The sequence below is a fragment of the Ptiloglossa arizonensis genome, chromosome 2, assembly GCF_051014685.1.
Source record: "Ptiloglossa arizonensis isolate GNS036 chromosome 2, iyPtiAriz1_principal, whole genome shotgun sequence".
NCBI classification, from domain to species: Eukaryota; Metazoa; Arthropoda; class Insecta; order Hymenoptera; family Colletidae; genus Ptiloglossa; species Ptiloglossa arizonensis.
Genome location: NC_135049.1, coordinates 19,614,302 through 19,634,168, shown reverse-complemented (window position 1 = coordinate 19,634,168; position 19,867 = coordinate 19,614,302). Strand labels below are relative to the sequence as shown.

Sequence of the window (19,867 nt, the reverse complement as noted above, 5' to 3'; positions counted from 1 at the left end):
TATAATCAGTAACTAACTTGAAATTTTTTACGCATAATTCTACCGAAAACTAGCCTCGAGTTTCACAAACATAATTGTATCATAAACTCCAAAAGTCCAATTTTTTCAAATTCTAACGCACAAAGCAAGTGCGATAAATTCCATCCATTTAGATTTCAAACTTTAATACGTTTCGTCATCACAGTCGCGCTTAGATGTGTGCAAACAATGATATTTCATAGGAGAATCCGCAGAGCCGCGACGATCCAATTGAACATTTACCAAACAATCGTGCAGAATCTCGAACCCGGTCTCGATGTTTCCCACGTGTGCCTCGTGAAAGGAAAAAGTAATGGAACCGGCGCGAAATCTTCGCGTCTCTTGTTCGAGATATTTCGGACGTGTCTTTATGTAACGGGCCGATTGAAAGATCAAGATCAAGAGAACCGTAGCCATCGTCGGTCGAGCTTACTCGCAGCTGTGGTAAAACACACAGCTCGATCGTTGGTCATGGACTCGCGAGTGTAACGCGATTCGGAAGGTGAAAGTTTTTCGGTTATCGAACATCGTGGCCTAGACCGTAAAAGAATAACAAGAACACGTACACAGGTCGATGAGTGTTCCTCGTAGGCAGTTTATGCCTCGCTGCTTTCTCTTTTGAATCTAAATACTTCCCCTCCTCCCTACCCCACCCCTGACAGTGTTTTCCTGGTACGCTTCGCCTCGATTCTCTCAACGAACCGCCATCCGTTCGAGAACCACGCGAAATATCTTCAACGCTTTTTCGGGGTTTCCTCTATCGAAACGAAAAAAATGATTCCTCTCGCGAAAAATCGAGCAGATTTTTCTCCACCTATAGGACCATTGTTTCGGTCAACGTTTCCATTTGTCTCGACGTTCACGATCCGTTGCATTTCGCGTGTATACCAGGGAAAAATTTCCTAGAAAATCGTAACGCGACCGAAAGGAGACGGATGTCTCTATTCTTTTTTTTTTTTTTAAAGAGGTTTGAAATATTATTACTATTGCCTTGTTTACGAGCTGAATTCTTTGTATTTATTTCTGCAATGTGCTTAAATGAGAAACGTTACACGGTACGCTACTTAATAGCATTTTTGAAGGCTTGATAGAATCGGTGAAATGGCTCGTAAAAGGAATGTTACTCCAAAGTGACTTTCGAGAGATTTAAACCAAACTTTGTACACTTGTAGGTTCGTGTACATAATGACCAGTGAATTACGGAAGAAATAAGTGTAAAGTTTCAAAAAATCCCTGTCAGGTGTACTAGTGTATCCCCACTGACAGTAACTGTGACGTTATGGCAAGACACTTTGAAAACCCATCGATGTTCTATTGTAACAAATGCAAAGAATCTTTTCGCGAGAAAATCAGGAGATTTAACGGTTCACCTAGTTTCATCGGCTCGAGGATAGGTTGCACCGACAATTACGCAATCGAGGTTCTTAAAAATAAACAAAAGGTCCGCAATGGTTCTCCTTTGTTCGTGCTTGGATGTACGACGAGAAATACCGATATTCGCGAAGCTCTGAGAAACACGGATGTATATAAAAAAAGAAATCCCCTCTCTTCGTTCCTATTTGAAATCTCCTGTCGCGCCAGTGGTAGCCACGAATTCCGAATACGGACAAGTGTACGGTAATTAGGGAGAATTACGCGAACAAGCGTGCGGTTATTTCCCGTAGAAGGAGCTGACTAATTTACCAATAACGTTCGCGAATAATTTATTCGAAGGTTTTTTTCAACGACGGTGGTTTTTCTTAACACCTGGCCACGCCCGAGGCGCGTAAGATCGAACGATCGATCTTGTTTCTAAATATATCCGTCGATTGCAAACGATCGTCCAAAATACATGCGTCTTTAATACCGTCTAGACCATCAACGTCTCGAGACGTTCAATCGATAAATGATATTTAGCGAAGATTTCTCGAGAAACGTATTTTTCGAAACGTTGCTAAATAGACGATCTGTGAAATCAACGGATTTCACGTTAAAGTGAAGTTTCACGCGATGTTACACGAACATGGAATCTTTATTTTCTTCAAACACATTAAATAACGTTTGTAATCTATTGTGCAAATTGATTCAGAAATACTTCAGGGGGGTGAATGTAAATTAAATGTACCCACTGAGACGAGTAAGATACGTAATTATCGCGATTGGTACCAATAACTGTTTTAACTACTTTTAGTATATTTTTAACCACAAACAGATAGTGATACTAATTTAGAAGCAATCCATAATGATAACAATAACAGTAGTCTTATAATACCAATGTGCTTCGGTTAAAAGATAGTTTCTAAGAAAATTACTTTTACCATTATGCAAATTTATTAAGTATTCTCGTCGTTTGTCACTCAGTGCAATCCATTGCGATTGATAAGAATAACCCAAGTTTGATTACAATAGGTGGATTACTTTTAGTCAATTTTGTACCGAGTACTTTGGGATCGATTACGATAACAGTGAACGATCGATAACACTATCCGTGATTGTTTACTGCAGTTGCATCGCGGCTCGCCCTTCGATCGAAATATCGACTGGTATTGGACAATTCGAGGGCTCTGTGGTAGATTTCATCGGCTGATCGAAACCTAACCACGTTTCTCTGTTTCAGTGTCGCGACAATAAATGCACCACTATCGACGGTTTGACTCCGTTACGTAACAACGTTCTCATTTGCGAACTGCACAATGCATTAGCCGTTTAATTGCGAGTCCATTCGCGCGACCAGCCACAATTGCATCTCGTTTCTTAACCCTTGCTAATCCGGAATTTCGCGGTGTTTGTGGTTCTCTTTTCTTTTTTTTTTCTTTTCTTACTTTTTTTCTTCTTTTTACTTGAACAGTTTCGGACAAATTGCAAACGCATAGTGGGAAATATATATCGTCGAAGATCGCAGCACGGTTTCATAAATATACATGCACACCGATGACCACGAGTCACCGATGACTCGCTTGTCCGGCTTGAAAAATGCAAATTACGATCCGAGTTATAAGTTTCCGAAGCAATCTTGTTAACTTACTTTGTTACGCTCGAGTGTTTATTTTTAAGCGTCGTTCCGATGGAAAATTTTTTAACGCACGATCGATACAAATTGCATTGTCCGCTGATATAAATTGACAATGTTGGTAAGGGTGTGATTAATCGCGTGTGACGAATGTTGCTCCGATTAACGAGTCATTTTATGCGAGATTCGTGCAGAGAAATATTGTACAGGAGGATTGAGATTTATTGACACGTAATCGATAATCTGTTTCGAGTATAGAGCGATAATGTGTAGTAAGATCGAGATTTATTGGGAATTAATTTTCTCGATTTTACTGTACGGTATTGTTTTAAACGAACGATTTCTCTCGAATGGAGTTAATTTGTAAATGTATAGATTGCTTATTGTATTTAAAAGAAAATATTAAAGCGAATACAGTTTGCATGGTTCGTTTAAGATAGAAGTAAGTGCATAATAATTTTGAAGTTTCTGATCACTACTAGATATATCGATTCGTTGTCGATTTTAATTTAATCGTTTCAAATTTCAAGATGAAACAATATCTTCGAACGTTTCAAAGACTCGAAAATTTCCTCCAAGTTTGCCAAATTTTTAAAAATACAATTGATCACAAAATGGGACATCGACTCTATCGTCTAGAATCGTTTAAAAATTTGACGTTACAAAAATATCTCCAAATGTCCCAAAGAATCGACAATTTCCTTGAAATTGCCCCAAAGTTTCCAAATTTCCAAAAATTCCCCTCTGAAACCAAATTCGTCCGCACAATTGATCACAAAGTGTGAGGTCAACTCTATCGCCTCGGTTCGTTTCAAATTTCACGATCCAAAAATAACACCAACGCTTCAAAGATTCAACGATTCCTTCAAAATTTTCCAAATTTCCCAAATTTCCAAAAATTCTCCTCTAAAACCAAATTCATCCGCTCGTTCGATCGCAAAATGCGACGTCAACTGTATCTCCTCAAATCGTTTCAAATTTCACGATCCAAAAATATCTTCCAAAAACACAATTCCCTCCAAGTTTCTCAAATTTCCAAAATTTCCAAAAATTTCTAAAACCAAATTAATCCGCACGTTCGATCGCAAAGTGCAACGTCAACTTTATCTCCTCAAATCGTTTCAAATTTCACGATCCAAAAATACGACAATTGCCTCCAAGTTTCTCAAATTTCCAAAATTTCCAAAAATGCCCCTCTAAAACCAAATTAACCCGCACGTTCGATCGTAAAATGCAACGTTAACTGTATCTCCTCAAATTGTTTCAAATTTCACGATCCAAAAATACGACAATTGCCTCCAAGTTTCTCAAATTTCCAAAATTTCCAAAAATGCCCCTCTAAAACCAAATTCATCCGCACGATTCATCGCAAAGTGCAACGTCAACTGTATCTCCTCAAATCGTTTCAAATTTCACGATCCAAAAATACGACAATTGCCTCCAAGTTTCTCAAATATCCAAAATTTCCAAAAATTCCCCTCTAAAACCAAATTGAGCCGCACGATTGATCGCAAAGTGCAACGTCAACTCCTCGAATCGTTTCAAATTTCACGATCTCGGAACGCCGGAGAGACGCCTCGCCGATACCCGCGAAATTTCCGCAAACGTCCGAGAAGCTCCGTACGAGAAACCGGGTGAAAAGAAGAAAAAAAAAAGAAAGAAAAGTGAGGATCGGGCGAAGAGTACCGTGCGGCGGATTACCGTCCGCGGTTGTTCAATATCCATCGTGGTGGTCGTACGGCGTTGATAAGAATCGGATTCGACTCACGTCCGGAATAGAAATCGACCGAAAGAAAGTGCAAGTCCCGTCCGTACGGTACGAGTTTCTCGCGGCGAGGCTGCGTGCACACGATCCGTGGCCGCGGGTGCAGCCAGCCGGCCGCAAAAGCGGCACACGGGTGTTGCAGCGCGGAAAACCGACGCAGCTTTCGATCGTCGTCGGTCGGTCGGTCGGTCGGCAACGGCAGCGGCGGCGGCGGCGGCGGCGGCGGCGGCGGTGGCGGTGGCGGCGGCGGCTGCTAGCGGCGCGGCGGTACCGGACGGCGGGCACAGCATGCAGATACAGTTTTTCCGCGAGTCGGCGTGCGTAACGGCGAGCAATCGACTAGGCTTGTCGCGGCGGTGTTAGAGGTTCCCCTACTGGAGAACGTAGTACGAGCGCGACGCGCTGCCGTTTTACGAGGAGGGTTCTCTCTTCCACTTCCACAGTTCCTCCACCGCACGGCGCACGGGTTCCTCGTCGGTGAGCGCTGGTGCCCGTGGCCGCTGTCCCAGTCGTCGCCCTACTTTGTCGAAGCAAACTCAGCTCGACACACTCGGTTTACACCTCGGTACGACGAGCGAGAAACACACGTCCGCGTGCCCGCGCGCCCCACCGTTACACACGCGCGCACCTACACGCACGCATTTTACTCACACGTGCATACACGTACATACATACATACATACATACGTATACACGTAAACACACACGCGCGCGTGCGCGCGCGCATACATACATACGTGAACCGTGTACACGCAGAGAGGCGCGCGCGCGCGCGGGCGCGGGCGCGGGCGCGGGCGCGGGCGCGGGCATACGCACACACGTACACGATTCGCACGTTGGCGCGTTGTATACGCACAGAAACGCGCGCGTATACACGCTCCCGTTATAAATATACGTACACACTTATCGTTACACACACGTGTGCACAGGCCCACCCGGTACACGGAACCTCCGGGGGTCGACGAAGGAAGACGGTGATCGCGAAACGTACCAACGGTGTCCGTGGCGGCGGTGGCGGCGGCGGCGGCGGCGGAGGCGGCGGCAGCGACGGTGGTGGTGGTGGTGGTGGTGGTGGCGGCGGCGGTGGCGGCACGGTGGTGGTCGGTGCGGCGGCCCTGTGCGATGGTGATGGTGACGGACGTCGTTTCGCCGCAAACCGGAAGTGTCCCGCGCGAAAACCCGTACCGTCGTCCCTGCCCCCGCGCGGCCCGGACCCGTCGAACCACGTGCCGCGCGCGAAACTGCCCAGCAGTCCCGCTACCCGAACCGAAGAAAGATAGAACGAGGAGGAGACCTTCCCGCGACCTACGACAACCTGCTACGTGCTCGTGGCGTTCGTGTCGCGCGTAACGTCCCCTTTTTTATTTCGAAGCGCGCGATCGCGCGCGCGCGCGCGCGCGCACCCAACACGGATCCCTCGCTCGCTAACGTTCAGTGTGTGCGCGTGTGTCCCTCCTTAAATGCGAAGAGAACATCTTTTCGCGAGAGTACAACGGAGCCTGGAACTGTGACGCGAGTTTAACAAACTGTGGCCAAACCACGAGGACCTCGTGGCAATTGTCCGAGTTAGCGGACGGACAAGTGTCTCGGGGGGTACGTTGCCCCCCTTGAGTGCAGAGAGAACATTTTCGAAGAGGGTACGGAGCTGAATAAAATAGAAAGGGAAGATTTGCCCGACAGAACACCTGAGAAACGAGTGTACGACGAACTTTCGAAGAAAAGAAGCGTTTCTGGGACTTCTTCCGATTGTTTCTCCGTTTAAGAGAAACGTTTCGGGGGGACGTTGCCCCCCTTGAATACGAAGTGAACATTTTCGCGAGGAAACGCACGAGGAACGAGTGTCGTACGAACGACGGTCGACGAACAGGAGGTGTTTGTGGGAATTTTTCCAATTGTTATTCCGCGAGAAAGAAGCGTTTCGGGGGAACGTTGCCCCCCTTGAACGCGAAGAGAACATTTTCGCGAGGGAACCCGCGAGGAACGAGTGTTCTGCGAACGGTCGACCGATTGAACGTGTTTGTGAGAATTCTTGGAATTGTTGTTCTTTCCGAGGGAAGTGTCTCGGGGGTACGTTGCCCCCCTGAATCCGAAGAATATATTCAACGCGAATGTTGATCGGTACAAGTGTCGCATGAATGGTGAAACCGAGAAGAAAGGGAAGATTTTTTTGAATCGTTCTCTTTTGGCAAGAAGCGTTTCGGGGGACCGTCACCCCCCTAAATTTTCAAGAAATTATTCCGCAAGAAGGGAAACAATTCGCTCGATCCACGAGTGAATCGAACAAAAAGGAAATTCTAATAATTCTTGGAATTATTATTCGTCAAGGAAGAAACGTTTCGGGGGACAGTTACCCCCTAAATTTCAAGAAAACTTTTCGCAAGAAGGGAAACAATTCGCTCGATCCACGAGTGAATCGAAGAAAAAAGAGATTCCAATAATTCTTGGAATTATTATTCGTCGAGGAAGAAGCGTTCGCGGGAGACGTTGCCCTCTCCCCCTCCCAGAAGGTTCCCGATCGAGGATCGAATCGTACGAAAAAGTTGTTCCTACGCCGGTGGTGCGTGTTTCGTCGCGGGAAACCGATTCGTGTTCGGACGATTGCCTCGTCGATCGGCGAGAAATCGCCCCAGGTACGCCGGGGAGGTTGAAGGAGGAAAACGATCGTTATTCGCGCCGTTCAGGAGAAAGTGCATAGCCTCTCGAACCGGAAGTGCCATCGAGCGAGAATATTCAGCATCATCGTCCTGTCCCTTTCTCTGTCTGTCTCTTTCTCTTTCTCTCTCTCTCTTCTACTATTCCACGTACGTCGTCTTTCTCTCTCTCTCTGTTTTGTTCTTTCTTTCTCTCTTTCTCTTTTTCTCTGTCTCCGTCTCTGTTTACGCTCGAAACCGATCGCTTCCTATTCGGCAAGCGCGTGTCGTCCGAACCGATCCGAAACGGTGGCTCGACGATGTCGAGGCGCTCCGAGCCACGCCGCGAGGACTAACAACCGCAACGAGTCTCCGTTGAACGATCACCGTCGTCATCCGATCTCGAAACACGTCACTGCCCGATGATCGACTGATCCCCCCCTGGTGACCACGGTCGGACACTCTCTTCGACTGTGATTTGTTTTTCTCTCGTTTTTCCCCCCCGTGATTAATCCACCCGTGGCGCACGGTCGCCAGTCGCGCGTCTTTTCGTCCCGCGTGTGTTTGTGCACGCGTGTCTCTGTGTTCGCGAGCATGCGCCGAGAGCGGACCGCGCTCGAAACGCGCGATCCTTGAACACCAGGGAGGAGAAAGAGAGCGTTTCGTTGTCGAACACTGCCAAGGAAGAAATAAAAACAAAGAGAACAAAGTTTCTTCGTCCTCCACACTGCTTCTATCGGAAATTTTCACTGCCAGGTCGAAGAATCGGCGCGATCCAAGCCAAAACGAATCACTGCCGACGAAGGAACACTATCCGAAGATTTATCGGAGCTTTTCCGACATCTACACCACCGGAGTTCAAATTCGAGCGAAGGAAAGAAGAAAGAGAGGGGAAGAATTAAAAAAAACGGCGAGCGTTTCCGTTACGTAACGTGTCTCGCGGTGCGTGTCCGCCATTTTGGTCCACGCACGCGCGCGCGCGCGCCCGCCCGCCAAGTGCGTGCGCCTCGTTTCTCTCGCCTCGTGTCTCTCCGCCGTGTCCACGAAAAGAGCATGAATGGTAGAGCAGCGCGACCGCGTTAGCGACGCGCGATAAGGACTTCGATAAACGAGATCCTACGAACGGAACCCGCGTACGCAAAGATACGTAAAGGCGAGACGCGCGCGAGTTACCCGGGTGAGGTGCAACGAACTCCTCCGGGTGGGAATTTTCGTCGTGTCCGAAAGGTGGTCTATTTTCGAGAACGCGGATACTGCACGGTACGCGAAGGTGTATCGCGGTGTATACGTAACGAACAATACAACCAACCAACCAACCAACCAACCAACCAACCAACGAACGAACGAACGAACGAACGCACGCCTACGGGCCCCGTGGATCTCTTTTCCTCGTCGAGGAGAAATTTTGCGAGAAAGGAGGCACGCGGCACGGACTCGGTTCGAAAGGCGAACGCTTCGCGTCGCGTCGCGCCACGCCGCGGCGCGCACGAGGCGCGAGTGAAACGGACAGTGATACCGTACGCGGCCAGGTTCCGATTTTGCGACGCGATCGACCTAGTCGCGGTGAGACCGTAAGCTCCGCACTCACGATCGTACCTGTCGAGCGTTTTCAGAGCCGTGACTCCTGAACGAATTCTTGGGCAAACGTCGAGGATTCGTGAACAACGATCCCACGGTCTTTGTATTCTGGAGGAGTTACGCGAATATCGAGCTAGGTCTTCGTTCATCAAAGACGTATACTACCGCTTTGAAACAGAGTCGATCGATGTTTCGGACGAGAAGCTTTCATAAGGGGGAATATTGAGCCACGTTTCTGTCGATCGCTGACGGATCCTTCGAAAGAGCTTTGAGAGTCGGAATATCGATTAGAGTTCGATAGAGCTCTGATAGAGCTTCGATAGAGCGATAGAGCTTCGATAGAGCTCGGATAGAGCTTTGATAGAGCTTCGGTAGAGCTTTGATAGAGCTTGGATAGAGCTTCAATAGAGCTCTAATAGAGCTCCGATAGAGCTCCGATAGAGCTTCGATACAGCTCTAATAAAGCTTCGATACAGCTCTAATAGAGCTTCGATAGAGCTTCGATATAGCTCTGATAGAGCTTGGATACACGTGAACATCAATCCGCTCCATCAGTCTCCATCGGTGATAAATCCCTCGAAAGAGCCTCTAGATCCACGAACGTCCAATAGAGCTCGAAGATTCGTGAACCATCGCGGTACACCCGAGATCGTAGATAATTTTCGAACATCCCGCGCTCTCGATCCACCGAGAAGGAAACTCGACTCCCTTGTCGTCGCGAGTCGTCAACGACCAGGTTGCTCGACGAAGACCGGCCAGAGACGAGAAAGTCCGGTTAGGAGGATAACAGAGAACTGTTACGAGTCCGTGAGGCAACAAAAGGACCTCGCGTGGCAAACGGAGAGACAAATGGGCGAGCGAACCGGGAGGTGAACCGTTACTGCACGTGACGCGGAGGAATCGGAAAGACGAGGACGTACGAACCGACTGTTTTCCACCGGGACAAAGGATAACCCACTTCTCCGGGGGCGAGGTTGCACGTGCGAGTAGATCGTACGTCTTGGGCTATCCGTCCGTTTACGGTCGCCAGTGTGCTCCCTTTTGATACTTAAAAACCATCGATCGATATCGAACGAATTTAGTTCTCGTACACACCGTCTCGTCGTTTCACCTTCACGATATTTTTCATGACGGTTTCCCAGCTCGGCTCGATCACCACCGATCCTATTTTACCCGGATCTCGCGATATCAGGAACGAACCGATGACGAGGGAAGGTTCAACGACGCAACGAACGAACCTCGCTGCTGGAAACGTTCGTACCTGATCCGATCGGTTCGTTGGCACCAGGGGCGACCAGAGACCGAGTTCTGTCGACGAACAAATGAGGAACAAGTGCACGTGCAAGTGCTTGAGAAAACGGACGAGACGTCGAGTTCAACGACGAGCATCAACGGTTTTCGAACGGAGCCAACGAACAGTGACCTGTGATCTTGTGCCGTCTCTGTGTCCGTGTTTACGCGTGTATATATAAATATATATGTATATATATACACACGGATCTTTGTACAGATAGAGACACATAGGTGGGAGTGTGCCCGTGTGGGTGCGCGCGCGCGCAGCCAGTGTTCAAACGCTGACGCAATACGACGAACCTCCCCTGGACACCTGATCGACGAATCTACAATCTCGACGCGTCAGTGACCTTATATACCGTCCGCAATACTGCTTATCGGGCCGGAATTTCGGGACGACCGTTCATCTGCAACCGATTTTCGTATTTTGGATGTCTTAAGCGGAAAAAGATGTAAGTGACGAAAATTAATTTCAATTTCTTCTCTTCTTTGAGCAGCTCGTGTCTACCAGGTGGAACTGTCGGTTGGTACACTGCCGAGACCGACGAGACTCTCCTAGCTTTTTTAAACCCCTTTATGCCGACCGTATCGGTTTAGATACACACCGTTTTGCAGATAATTTATATCGTTGTTACGATATCGATCGTACGTACGTTCTCCTTTGAGGGATTATTGTTTAAGGTACATTGGTCGAGTTTCTTTTCAGTCCAACGATGAAACAGCCTGGGTTATATATAAATATATATATAGTAAAATATATATATATTTTTTTTTGTATTAGGTTGATCGGAAAGTCATTTCGTGTTTCTTTTTTATGAAAATGAAACACGATTTTTTTAGGGTGTATGAACATTTTATTTAATTATATATTCTCCATTTTGGAAAACGAAACGACTTTCCGAACAACTCAATATAATTCGTAAGTGAGATACACAAGATTCTTTGTGTTTAGAATCCTAAGATTTGGGGTATACTGTTCGGTGGAAGAAAAGAAATGGTAAATTTAAATGAAAGGAAATATTGACACGTGTGAATGAAAGTGGACGTTGAACCGAAGAAATTGTTTCGAATTTACAGAAAGGATAAAGTATCGAAGTTTGGATCGGTATAGTTACACGGTGCACGTGTAAGGAAATTATTAAAATTAGAATAATTGTGTATGTGTGAAAATTGAGAGATACGTTTGTTATCAAATGCGATTTAAAATCGATCTTTCTTGCGATTTGTCACCTGTTCACTTGCCTCGAAAGAAAGTGTCCAAAATGGCCACCTGTAAGCTTACATTGGCTGCCATGTATTCTGGGACGTGTTAACTTTAAAGTATTAGACCTTTTTGTGTACATTGTTACTACTGTGGAGACTAACAGAATTAATCTCTATTCTCCGTATTATTGATAATTATCGAATGAAAATTTTACACAGAAAATGTTACGATTAGGTTTGGACACTGATGAGGGTTGCCTCGTTTACAAAGGGGACTAAAAGAAATAATAAAATTGTACGGATGATTGCAAGAGGTAATTCCAAGGTATTGCAAAGGTTAGTTACTTGCGATATCGTGGAATTGCCTCTTGAATCGTTACCAATCATCCGTACAATTTTATTATTTTTGTAATATGCTCGATAAAAATAAAACAATATTACAAAGGACCCTCGTCAGGGTCGAAACGTAATCGTCCCTTTCTAATTTTCTTCCACCTTCTTGCCTCAAACTCGTCCATTCAGAGTTACAAATCAATAGCGATAAAGACACTTTTTACTTGTTTATAATCATCGAAATTTGATTACGAAATTCTGCTTCTCGTTCTCCATTTCGAAACAATGTGCACACGAACGTGAAAAATATACAAATATTGGAAAACAAGGAGTACTCTGAGATTAAAAATGATCTACAGGAAAATTTAGAAAAAATTTCAATTATCTCGTGAACGCCTCAAAAGATCCTTCTCATCGATCGTGAAAAACAATTCCTGATCGAGTGTCGCTACAAATCAATAATCAATCCTTTACATAAACAGACAAAGTTACTACTAACCCATAAAAAGAGCTGTGCTTTACTCGCTCTAAAATAATTTATTACTTCGTGCTAATTCGTCTATTCGAAACCGTTCCGAATTTATCCGCAATAAAGAGATCGATCAATGATCGAGTCGGCTTTGAAATAATTCTTTTCGACGAGACCATGGTTATCGAAAGTTTCCTAAAGAAGTCAGTCACAGCTGCTTCGAGCACGAGACACACTTGGTCCGCGACGTGCCATTTTTATTTCACGAGACTCGTGACTTGAGAACCGCTGATTCAAATGAATATTAATCCTTTTCTTACGGTTCGTAAATTCGAGCGTAAAGAGTTCCAACGAACAGGGCCTGCGTGTCGCGGAAATTCCTTGTCCAATTAACAGCTCGTCTCGTTCTCTCGAAAGCGAAAAGGAGAACCGGGAAGAAAGGGACCGTAATCGGTGATGGATGCAAATCTAGCGTTACACGTTTCGTACAAGTCGAAAGGTCTAGGCCATTCGACGGCTAACAGATGCCTGCCTTCCGGCTCGTCGAAATTTTGTGAGAATTTCTTGTACAAACCTCGGCGAAGGACAACCCTCTCCCCCTCCATCTTGAATTATACTTGACGGACCAGGAAGTGGCACTTCGAAGACAACTTTGACTCCGCGGAGCAGCGAACGCTGTGATGCAAGCGTCAAAGATACGAAAATAATTTTTTAACGAATTCCAACAACCTTGGAGCAGCCTGTTAAAACGAAGAATTGTTTATACCGGTACCGTCAGATGGAATCACGATCGAGTCACGGTTCACGTGTGGACTGTTATCGGGGTGTCGTGGAAAATATTAGACAACGTTTGACGAATTTAACAAAGGTACGGTAACGCACGGTTCACTTTTCCGTGAAACGATTCGAGAGACAGTAATGGAAAGTTTCGCGTACAGAGTAGCATAGTTTATCGTAGATCGAAACTCGAACATTGCTCGACGAAGAAAAAGATGTTTGCAACGGGAGAAAGTTACAGAGATGTGGTAAGTCGAGCGACGAGTTGAAAAGGATGCTACAATGAAAATGTAATCGAGCGATGTAAAAAATTTTACTTTCTTTGGTTTTTATCTTACCTTTTTAAAGATACTAGCAATGCATTCTTTGGGACATTTCGATTGAAACGAGTCCAAACACGACATAAATCGGACTATTTTTAATTTACTAATATACAAGGTGATACAGAAATACGCGTCTTCATGGAGCGAATCTATACACCAAGATTAATGAAAAATGCTCTATAAACGTACGTCCAGTACACTTCAGTTTTCGAGGTACGAATAATCGGAGAGTATGTTCAAAGTTTCATGAATATTTCGTATCCTTGTACAGTTGGGAACTGGAAAGATGACTCTTGGATTAAAGAGCGTATAGTACCGTGTTATACATTAACGTGAACAGCGTCGAGTAATTTTTTATTCATTGTTAGTCGCAGGTCTTCGAAAGTCCGATTAAAACATTCTCAATTTCTTCCAGAGGTCAACTTCTCAGTTGCGCACAGTACATTGTTGACGTTCGTTGAATGCAGCATAGATTTCAAACGACCCCGAAATACAAATGTTGAAGAACCAAGTAGACACTTTGAACATTTTCTTCAATCATCCGTAACTCGAAAACCAATGAAACATATATTCACAGAATACTTTCTACTCGTCTTACTGAGTAGATTCACCCATTGAATTATACAAACACATTTCTAAATCACCTTGTGTCTTTTCTGTTCTCCTCAGACTTCGTTGAGCTCAAGTGTAAGAGATAGGGGTGGAATGAATCGTGAAAAGTTAACCCTGCATTAAATAATTTCAAGTACAACGTACGATCGAAAATATTTCGTTCGTCGTTGTTGAACCACTTATCCAATGATTAGACAAAGCTCTGAATAGTAATTATATCATAGTTTCGTTTCCAATAATGACGTGAAAATCATCGAAGCTTCGATCCATTCGCGACTCCTTCCACGAATAAAAGGAACATCGAGAACAGAAGCACGGTGTCTTTTCTTAATCGTCGCGAGAAAGGCTTTTTCGATAAGGTATTAATAGAGTAGCTTTATTTCGATGGACGGTTTAAAAATAAGAAGAAGCAACCGGGATTAAAATCGCGCGATATTTTCTGGGACACTCTAATACCGAGTGTCGAAGTATAAAAGTAGAGAATGTTTGACGAGGATCCCCATTCGTAATTAAAAAGAATCGAATCAACCCCCACCACTTATCTGTGATCCTATTTCGTCCGACTTTCTTGATCCGCGAGCGTCAGCGTTTACGTACCGTACGGCTATTGTTTCTGTTTAATTGGCCGCTATCTATTCTCAGGATCATCATAGATCAATTTGCACGATCGCTTGTTCACGATAGGGCGGAACGGTTTCTCTGCAATCTATAAATACGCGAGACGTGGCGATACGTCCGATTGCATTGTACGACTGTTCGGTGTTCGCAACACAGTAGAATGCAAGCGGATAGAAATGGGATCCACGGATGGATGGATTTCTCGAAACGTGGTGGAAAATCGAGCTTCGATCGATCGAATATTACGAACTACGAGGGTGACTGATCTCTAACCTTTCACCCTCGATGAATTTTTTTTCTTTTGTAATTAAAGATTACAATTTTCGAGATTTCTCGAAACCGCGAAGAAATCTTGTGACTCGAAAATAAGAATAAATTGGAGGATTAATTTGAATCTTTTATCGAAGTGTTTTATATATTTTTAAAGAGGCACGTTATTTTCAATATCGAGCTACGAAATTTTCCTCGATTGGGAAAATTCGAATGCATTGATTAAAGAAATTTTGAACGAGTTCCTTTCGAGAGTCAATTCTAATTTTTTCGGGTTTTTTTCGATTCCTCTTGTCGTTATAGTCCATTGTTTTCTTTTTTTTTTTTATAGTCAAAGATAAAATTTACATTCTACCTTTTCGACCATTGAATTTTCACGATCTGTTTCTATCAATTTTAGTTCACTTCTCGGTCAATATCTCATTGCAACGTGAAAAGCATTTTTTTCAATTTCATTTCCATCTTTCGAGAGAAAAAGAAACTAAGCATTTAGGGGGGTTAATTACTGAGAAAAACGATCCAACGCACGAATAAAACACAGAGAACAGTAAAAGAAGCGTCGATAACACTTACATCTCCGATAATCGCTGTCATAATTAGTTTCACCTCCATTAAAGCTTCCTTCCGAGGCAATGGAATTTGTTTCTTTTTCTTCGTTAGTCGTTTCCTCGGGCTGATTAAAAGATACCTTTAGGCTTTTGAGGAGCAACATTCCCTGGAATAAGTTTCATACAAGGGTATAAATATCAAAGAGCATCGAATACGTCTCATGAGAAACATACACAAAGTGTCTATCTCCCTCTCTTGTCTATATTGATGGAACTTGGCCAAATTTGTGTAAGAGTCAAAAATAAAGAATACGTATTTTTTTCTTCTTCTTTTTCTTAGTAACTCGAGCTAAAGGGACGAAACTACCCTCCGAAATTCATCCCTTAATGTTATTTTCAAAACTACTGAAAGTGCGAAAAAATTCGTTTAAAAAATTCCTGGTAGCTTCAAAGGGGAGAATAACACAATAAAAAAATAAATAAATAAAATCACCTAAAAAGAGCAAAAGTATAAAAAATCACTGTTGTTCAAAATTTTCGAAATCTTTGAAAAGACTGAACTATTTTTATTTGGAATAATTGCTCACGAGGGTTTCTACGAATATTGTACACATATGAATAATTAAAACCATAAAAGAGATAATAGTGAAAGTCTCCTGTAAAAGAAATTTCTTCTCCATCAGATCGAGGATTCAAAATATTCACCACCAAACACTCACCGTTACTGAGTTATTTTCATTTCGAATAATTGCTCACGAGAGTGTCTATTTTTTACTAATATTGTACGCACATCAACAACTAAAACCATAAAAGAAATAATAGTAAAAATTTCTTCTCCATCAGATCGAGGACTCAAAATATTCACCACCAAACACTCACCGTAACTGAGTTATTTTTATTTCGAATAATTGCTCACGAGGGTGTCTATTTTTTACGAATATTGTACGCACATCAACAATTAAAACCATAAAAGAAATAATAGTAGAAATTTCTTCTCCACCAGATCGAGGACTGAAAATATTCACCACCCAACACCCACAGTAGTCACCGGTCACGATCTCGAGTTCATTTCCAAAATATCATAATTGCACATTTTACACGTCGTTTCGGTGGATCTCGTCCCGCCTTTTGTTCGAACCTTTCCCCCACAATTACGTAAAGACCCAACGGTGCGAATTGCGTCACGAAAACAAATGCGAAACGGTGCTCCGCCCTTCGATAAATTACTTTTCAAAGACCGACCGCGACTGCGTTGCGTAAACAAGAGCGTTTACGACGTCGGCGCTGCACCGACGGTTTATGCGTTTTCTCTCCGCGTGCATTCTCTCCGCGTCCATCGGGAGCTTGGAAATTGTTTCCGTGAAGAGTGACCGCGATACGCGCCTCGATACCGGGGGATATCGAGCATCCGGTAAACAGAAACAAAAATTTGAAAAAAAAAAATAGAAAAGGAAAGAGAAAAAAAGGAAGTTCTCCCGATTGGAAATAAAACTATATCGACATTCGTGTCTTGGACGATTCGCGCGAAATCCAATTGCCCCACTTCCAGCAGCTCGGTTGTCCCGATAATCTGCGCGATAGCGCCCCGATGTTAACAAAGCCCGGCGCGCGCGTAAATGCATCAGAAGTTCGAACGTAGATAGAGAGAGTTTTGCCGAATGATGTTTCCATCTTGGATCGGCTTTCCTCGATAACGAAACTCGCCACCGGACATCGTTCGGGTAAACGTCACCCCCTTTGATGCCAATATTAAACGAACCAACGAATTAGCTACGAATCGCGCGAACGTTTCCGCAAAGTGGCGTGCAATCTCGGTAATAAGTCGCGATCTCGTAAACCTCTGGAGCATTCCCGTTCGTTAGAGCGGAGGAACGAATTTTCCACGATAAATTACGAAAGCTCGGCCGCCGAACGGGACACGAAAGTGGATCGCAACCCTTTCCAGGACCGGTGGTAACGCGTTCGTATTTCGAACCGTATTCAATTTCACGTTATATCTCGCACGGTGCGTTTGCAATCCGTTGAAAATTTTACCGAAAAGGAATTTTCATTTACAGATCTGAAACGGTGGATAAAATAGATAATATTGAAGATTTTAGGTAATAGTATGATACTTTGAAGGTTTGAGAAATGTCTTCTTATTCTTGCACGGTGCGTTCGTAATTCGTTGAAAATTTTCATTTTCAGATGTGAAAGGGTGGATAAAATAAATAATATTGAAGATCTTAGGTAATAGTGCAATTCTTTGAAGGTTTGTTAAATTTCCTCTTATGTCTTGCATTGTGTGTTTGCAATTTGTTGAAAATTTCTTAAAAAAGGAATTTTCATTTACAGATCTGAAAAAGTGGATAAAATAAATAATATTGAAAATTTTAGATGATAGTGCGATTCTTGATACAGTTTTACGAAGTTTCCGATGGAGGATTCGAAAAATTAATTTTTAGACACTAGAGTACAGTAGTGATCGTAGAAATTGACCCACATACTATCAATTCGGTTTAACTTTCGTACGACAATATAAAAACACAATTTATTACAACAGAACAATTTAGTATCGCGTTTGCAGCGTATCCACATATTCGACGAAGTGTATTTCCAAAGAATAGTGTAAATTCTATGACCACACGAAAATAACGATCATCGAGGCAAACTCTAACGAAAAATCTTCTAATTTGCATCAGAGGCACGACAAACGTTACCAGATCAGATTAGAAACATTTGAATGCATGGACACACTGAAAACTCAAAGAAGTATCTCGAGTAATTTTCTCGAGTATTTTTTTATTTCAACAACTCGTATTCGAATTCGTAGACACACCGGTATAACTTAAAGAAACGTCTCTCGAGAAGTTCCTGATTCGCCACCGGTGTACATTTTCATTTTTCTTTTCTTTTTTCTTTTCAATAACTCGTCGACGATTCGCGCGGCGAGATTACGACGGAATTTTCGAAAACGGTCCCTTCGTCCCTACGGCGCTATAAATAACTGTACGGGAACGCGCGTATGCAAACGCGCGACGTTAGCCGCGTTAAAGGCACGCTAAGTAAGGAGCACGCGCTACATCGCGGGAACTAGAGTTGTGCAACCCCGCTTAAAGTTATTCTGGCGGATGAGCGCAGTAGCCGGTGACGTCCCTAACCTAGCCTAACCTCGGTACTCGACGCGCGCCCTCTCCCGATGACGGAGCTTGAGATAGGTCGGGTACAAATGTACGTACGAATGCACGTTAGGCCATGTCCAGACATGTGCAACCGTTCGCGAGGAACGCGCGCAGACCGTGCGATGCGCGGGACCAGATCGCGTCCACGCGCATCCAACTCGCGCCGAAAACTCCATTCGAGACGCTTGAAAAGGGTCGAGCTTTAACCTTTTAACTGCTGCGCTCACGAGTATATACAACGAGAACGAGTAACAATATTATTCGTGACGCTCGAGTCCGAGAGGAAAAACCGGTCGGCATCGATTTTTCGACTTTCGAGACGAACGATTTTCGACGATTCTTTTTCTTCTTTTTTTTAATTTATATCCGTTTCGTTTCCCGCGCACCTTTACCGATACAATCGACCAAAATTGAATTACGCGGTTAATTCAAGACGGAGACTTAAGAGTTAATTCAACGTCTAAAAGGTTAACCGCCTCGTGCTTTAACCTCGTGCTTTTACGAATCATTTTTTTTATCAAATTTACCGCAAGTTTTTTAAATTTTTAGCGTTAGCTCGGTACCGCGTGCACGGAATCGAATAACTTGGATAATTTGGTTCTATTTCACAGGTCGTGAGGTCTAACTGTATTAATTTGTTCTTTTTTTTCTTCCATGAGAATTATTTTATTTTTTATTTTTTCTCTTTTTTTCTTCGGTGAGAATTATATCTTCTTTGTTCCTTTGGCGGTAATTTTTAATTTGAATTTTTCGTACGGCTTGATTGAACTTTCAGACGAAATCGTACGCTTTTTGCCACGAATTTCTGAAATATCCAATGCACTTAGGAATTAACGATGCGTTTCGCATCACGAGCGAGCAGAAATTCATCGGAGCCGCAACGAAGGTCCATCGTGCGTACGTGAAACGCTCGCGTGCATCAACGAGTGCACCGAAATAAAATTTGTACATTTCGTATGGATGTAATTCACCCACGCTCGAAAAAAAATCGATACGCGTATTTATGTTAACTCTACAAACCGTCAATTTCGAAATAGTACAAATATACGTTTTATTTCTGTATATTACCGGGCGCGCAAACACCGACTATATTATTATTATCGATGGAGTAAGGCAGCGTTTTAATTGCACTCCGCTTCGTTTTCATATCGTGCGTCTGTACTCGTAGAATCGCGTAATAAAATGTTTGAATAAAATTGAAATTACTTCTTGCGCGAATTGAGATAGAAAACTTCCGTTTGAAATTTCTGCTCATCGTCGAAAAAGTTAATCGGTCGTGT

General features: G+C 43.7%; 2 protein-coding genes across 3 annotated transcripts in view; one reads left to right on the top strand and one right to left on the bottom strand.

The window, feature by feature from the left end:
- Window positions 1–19,867, bottom strand: part of LOC143154846 (uncharacterized) — a 155,551-nt gene that overhangs the window by 63,905 nt on the left and 71,779 nt on the right. The gene's annotated exons all lie outside the window — the stretch shown is intronic.
- Window positions 10,265–19,867, top strand: part of Hr4 (nuclear hormone receptor 4) — a 76,236-nt gene continuing 66,633 nt past the window's right edge. For both annotated transcript variants that reach the window (XM_076304320.1, XM_076304319.1), the window contains exon 1: window positions 10,265–10,725. The gene's annotated coding sequence lies outside the window, so the exon portion shown is untranslated. The remainder of the gene's footprint in view (window positions 10,726–19,867) is intronic.